This window comes from Leopardus geoffroyi, chromosome E2, assembly GCF_018350155.1.
Source record: "Leopardus geoffroyi isolate Oge1 chromosome E2, O.geoffroyi_Oge1_pat1.0, whole genome shotgun sequence".
Lineage (NCBI taxonomy): Eukaryota > Metazoa > Chordata > Mammalia > Carnivora > Felidae > Leopardus > Leopardus geoffroyi.
The window spans coordinates 25,186,649-25,192,809 of record NC_059335.1 but is presented as its reverse complement, the minus strand read 5'-3'; positions in this window follow the sequence as shown (position 1 = coordinate 25,192,809).

Below are 6,161 nucleotides of genomic sequence, written 5' to 3'. Positions count from 1 at the left end.
TCCCCCAACAATACATTTAAAAAATCATTCACCACCATCAAGTGGGATTTATTCTTGAGATGCAACAGTGATTCAATATTCACAAGGCAATCACTGTGATACAACACATTAATAAATGAAAGGGTAAGAACATTACAATCATTTCAATAGATGCAGAAAAAGTATATAACAAAATGTAACATCCATTCATGATAGAAACCATCAACAAAGTAGGTTTAGAGGGAATATACTTCAACATAATAAAGACCATATAGGAAAAACCCACAGCGAATATCATCCTCAATGGGGAAAAACTGAGAGCTTTTCTTCTATGGTCAGAAATGAGATAAGGATGTCCACTCTCACCACTGTATTCAACATAGTACTAGAAGTCATAGCCACAGCAATCAGACAACATAAAGAGAAAAAAAGGCATCCGTATTGGCAAGGAAGAAGTAAAACTATTTGCAGATGACATGATACTCTATATAGAAAACCCCAAAGAACTGTTAGAAGTGATATACAAGTTCAGTAAAGGTGCAAGATACAAAATCAACATACAGAAACCTGTTGCATTTCTATACACCAATAATGAAGCAGCAGAAAGAGAAATTAAGGAATCAATCCCATTTATAATTGTACCCAAACCAATTAGATACCTAGGAATAAATACCTAGCTAAACAGGCAAAAGACCTGTATTCTGAAAACTATAAACATTCATGAAAGAAATTCAAGATGATGCCAAGAAATGGAAAAATATCCCACGCTCAAGTGTTGGGAGAACAAATGTTGTTAAAATGCCTATACTACCCAAAGCAATCTATACATTTAATGCAATTCCTATCAAATACCAACAGCATTTTCATGGAGCTAGAATAAGCAATCCTAAAATTTGTATAGAATTACAAAAGACTTCGAATAGCCAAAGCAACCTAGAAAAAGCAAAGCAAAGCTGGAAGCATCACAATTCCAGACTTCAAGTTATAGTAGTGAACAAAACAGTAAGGTCCTGTCACAAAAACAGACACATAGATCAATGGAACGGAATAGAAAACCCAGAAACAAACCCACAATTATATGGCCAGCTAATTTTCAACAAAACAGAAAAGAATATCCAATGGGAAAAAGTCTCCTTAACAAATGATTTAAGGAAAACTGGACAGAAATATGCAAAAGAATGAAACTGGACCACTTTCTTACACCATACACAAAAACAATTTCAAGATGGATTAAAGACCTAAATGCGAGACCTGAAATCATAAAAATCCTAGAGACTAACACAGGCAGTAATGTTTTTAACATTGGCCACAACAACTTCTTTTTAGATATGTCTACTGAGGCAGGGGAAACAAAAGCAAAAATAAACTATTGGGACTTCATCAAAATAAAAACTTCTGCACAGTGAAGGAAACAATCAACAAAGCTAAAAGGCAAACTATAGGATGGGAGAAGATATTTGCAAATGACATATCTCATAAAAAGTTCATATCCAAAATACGCAAAGAACTTCTCAAACTTAACACCCCAAAAATGAATAATCCAATTAAAAATGGGCAAATTATATAAGTAGATTTTTCCAAAGAAGACACACAGATGGACAACAGACACATGAAAAGATGCTCAACATCACTCATCATCAGGGAAGTACAAATCAAAACTGCAATGAATATTGCCTCACATTTGTCAGAATGGCTAAAACCAACAACACAAAAAACAAGTGTTGGCAAGAATGCAAGAAAGGGGAACACTTTTGCACTGCTGGTGGGAATGCAAACTGGTGCAGCCACTCTGGAAAACAGAATGAAGTTTCCTCAAAGAGTTAAAAATAGAACTATCTTATGATCTAGCAATTGCACTACTAGATATTTACCCAAAGAATACAAAAATGCTTATTCAAAGGGATATATGCACGCTGATGTTTATAGCAGCTTTATCTATAATAGCTAAATTATGGAAACAGCCTAAGTGTCCATTGACTGATGAATGGATAAAGAAGATGTGGTATATATATATGTATATATACATATATATGTATATGTAATATGGAGTAATATGGAATATTACTCAGTCATCAAAAAAATAAAATCTTCCCATTTGCAATGACATGGATGGAGCTAGAGAGTATAATGCTAAGGGAAAAAAGTCAGAGAAAGACAAATACCATGATTTCGTTCATATGTGGAATTTAAGAAAGAAAACAAATGAGCACGGGGGAAAAGAGAGAGACAAACCAAGAAATAGACTATTTTAAAAAAATTTAAATTTATTTTAGAGAGCACATGCAAGCAGGGTAAACGGACAGAGACAGAGAGAGAATCTCAAGCAGGCTCCACGCTCAGTGTAGAGCTGAACGTGGGGCTCAATCCTACAATCCCAGGACCATGACCTGAGCTGAAATCAAGAGTCGGATGTCCAACTGACTGAGCCACCCATGTGGTGTGAAATAGGCTTTTAACTATAGACAGCAAACTAATGGTTACCAGAGGGAGATAGTGGGGGAGATGGGTTAAATAGGTGATGGGGATTAAGGAGTGTACTTGTTGTGATGAGCACTGGGTGTTCAATGGAAGTGTTGAATCACTACATTGTATACCTGAAACTACTATTGCACTGTATGTTAACTAACTGGAATTTAAAATAAAAACTTAAAAAAACAAAACAAACAAAATTCATAGAGGCAGAGAACAGATGGGGTTGTCAGTGGGGAGGAGATGTGAGGGGGTGGGCAAAAGGGGAGAAAGTGGTCCAGATGTATAAATTTCTAGTTATAAAATAAATCAAGAGGATGTAATGTACAGTATGGTAACTACAGCCAATAATATTGAATTGCATATTATGTAACTTTATATGGTGACAAGAATATACTAGACTTGTGATTATTTGGCAGTGTACACAAATATCAAATCATTATGTTGTACATCTGAAACTAATATAATGTTATATGTTAATTTTACCTCAATAAGAAAAAAACAAGGAACAATGGTACTGCAAAACAAACCAAAACCCACAAAATGACAATAGTAAGAACTTACCTACCAATAATTACTTTAAAAATAATGAATTAAATTATCCCATCAAAAGACATAATGGCTGAATTGTTAAAAAAAAATAAACATGATTCAATGATATATTGCCTATAAGACATCCACTTTAGCTCTAAAGGTGCACATAGACTAAGAGTAAAGGGATAGAGAAAGATAATTCAAGCAAGTGGTAAACAAAAGAAAGCAAGGGAGCTATTCTTATGCAAGTAAAAATAGACTTTAAGCAAAAAATGGTCAAAAGAGACCAAAAGTCATTATATAATGATAAAAGGGTCAATCCACTAAGAAGACATAAAACTGCTACTTTTTATGTGTCTATTATCAGAGTATCTAAAAATATAAAGCAAATACTAACAGAACTGAAAAGAGAAATACACAACAATATAATAATAGTTGAGGACTGGGGCGCCTGGGTGGCTCAGTCGGTTAAGCAGCTGACTTCGGCTCAGGTCATGATTTCACGGTCCGTGAGTTTGAGCCCCGCGTCGGGCTCTGTGCTGACAGCTCAGAGCCTGGAGCCTGTTTCAGATTCTGTGTCTCCCTCTCTCTGACCCTCCCCTGTTCATGCTCTCTCTCTCTCTGTCTCAAAAATAAATAAACATTAAAAAAAAATTAAAAAAAATAGTTGAGGACTTTATTTTTTAATTTTTATTTAAAAAATTCATTTGTAAGTAACCTCTGAACCCAACATGGAGCTTGAACTCACAACCCTGAGATCAAGTGTTGCACGTTCCACTGACTGAGCCAAGCCAGTTGCCCCAAATAGTTAAGGACTTTAATACTCTACTCTCAACAATGGGTAGGTCAACCAGACAGAGAATCAATAAGGAAACAGTGTATTTAAAAAAAATTTTTTTAACATTTGTTTAATTTTGAGACAGAGCATGAACAGCGGAGGGGCAGAGAGAGAGGGAGACACAGAATCGGAAGGCTCCAGGCTCTGAGCCATCAGCCCAGAGCCTGGGGGCTCGAACTCATGGACCATGAGATCCTGACCTGAGGTGAAGTCGGACGCTCAACCGACTGAGCCACCCAGGTGCCACAGGAAACAGTGTATTTGAACAACACTATAGGACAAATGGATTTACCAGACGTCTAAAACCCAATCCATCCAACAAAAACAACCACCACCACCACAACAACAGAATACATATTCTTCTCAAGCACACATGGAGTATTTTCCAGGATAAATCAAATGTTGAGCCACAAAACAAGTCTTAGCAGATTTTGAAAATGTTTATTTATTTATTGTGAGAGAAAGAGAGAAAGAGAGAGAGCGTGCTCATGAGTGGGGGATGGGCAGAGAGAGAGAATCCCAAGCAGTTTCCATGCTCAGTGTGGAGCCCAACGCAGGGCTCTATCCCACCACCATAAGATCACGACCTGAGCTGATATCAAGAGTTGGACGCTTAACTGACTGAGCCACTCAGGCGTCCTAAGTCTTAGCAAATTTAAGAAAATTGAAAACATTCCAAGTTTCTTCACTGACCACAATGGTGTGGAACTAGATATCAGGAAAACTGGAAAACTCACAAATACGTGGAAATTAAACAACATATTCCCAAACAAACAATGGATCAAAGCAGAAATTAAAAGAGAAATCAAAAAGTATCTTGATACAAATAAAATGGAAACACAATATACCAGAACTAATGGGATGCAGTGAAAGTAATTCTAAGAGGGAAGTTTATATATATAAGCATACAACAAGAAAATAGAAATATATTAAACAACCTAATTCTACACCTAAAGGAACTAGAAAAAGAACAAACTAAGCCCACAGTTAGCAGAAGGAAGGAGATAACAAAGATAAGAGCAGAAACAAATGAAATAAAGGAAAAACAATAGAAAAGATCAATGAAACTGAGTTAGTTCTTTGAAAAGGTAAACAAAATTGACAATCCTTTAGCTAGACTACCCGAGAGAGATTGAGAGAGAGAGAGAGAGGGAGAGAGAGAGAGAGAGAGAAGAGAAGAGAAGAGAAGAGAAGAGAAGAGAAGAGAACACAAAGCAATGGAATCATGGACGAAAGAAGAGACATAACAATTGATACCACAAAAATACAAAGGATCATAAGACACATGAACAACTAAATGCCAACAAACTGGACAACTTAGAAGAAATGGATAAATTCCTAGAAACATGCAATCTACCAAAACTGAATTAGGAAGAACAGAGAATCTGAGCAATGAGTAAGGAAATTGAGTAAGTACTTCAAAAACATTGTGACAAAGAAAAGCTCGGGACCAAATTGTTTAACTAGTGAGTTCTACTAAACATTTAAAGAAGAATTAATACCAATATTTCTCAAACTCTTCCAAAAAAATTGAAGAGGAAGGAAAACTTCCAAACTTATCTTATGAATCAAACATTACTCTGATGTCAAAACCAGATAAGGCTTGGGGCGCCTGGGTGGCTCAGTCAGTTAAGCGTCCGACTTCGGCTCAGGTCATGATCTCATGGTCCGTGAGTTCGAGCCCCGCGTCGGGCTCTGTGCTGACGGCTCAGAGCCTGGAGTCTGCTTCAGGTTCTGTGTCTCCCTCTCTCTCTGACCCTTCCCCATTCATGCTCTGTCTTTCTCTGTCTCAAAAATAAATAAACATAAAAAAAAATGAAAAAAACCCAGATAAGGCTTGATGACAACTACAAGCCAATATCCTTGATCCTTACAAAAATTCTCAACATACTAGCAAACCAAATTAAGCAATACAGTAAAGGGTCACATACCATGATTTAGTGGAATTCATACTTGGAATGCAAGGATGGTTCAACATATACAAATCAATACATATGATACATTGCATTAGAAGTATGAGATTGAAAAATCAGGGGCGCCTGGGTGGCTCAGTCGGTTAAGCGGCTGACTTCGGCTCAGGTCATGATCTCACGGTCCGTGAGTTCGAGCCCCACGTCGGGCTCTGTGCTGACAGCTCAGAGCCTGGAGCCTGTTTCAGATTCTGTGTCTCCCTCTCTCTGACCCTCCCCGTTCATGCTCTCTCTCTGTCTCAAAAATAAACGTTAAAAAAAATTAAAAAAAAAAGAAAAATCATATGGTCATCTCAGTAGATACAGAAAAAGCATTTGAAAAAATTCAATATCCATTCATGATAAAAAAAACTCTCAACAAATTAGGTGTA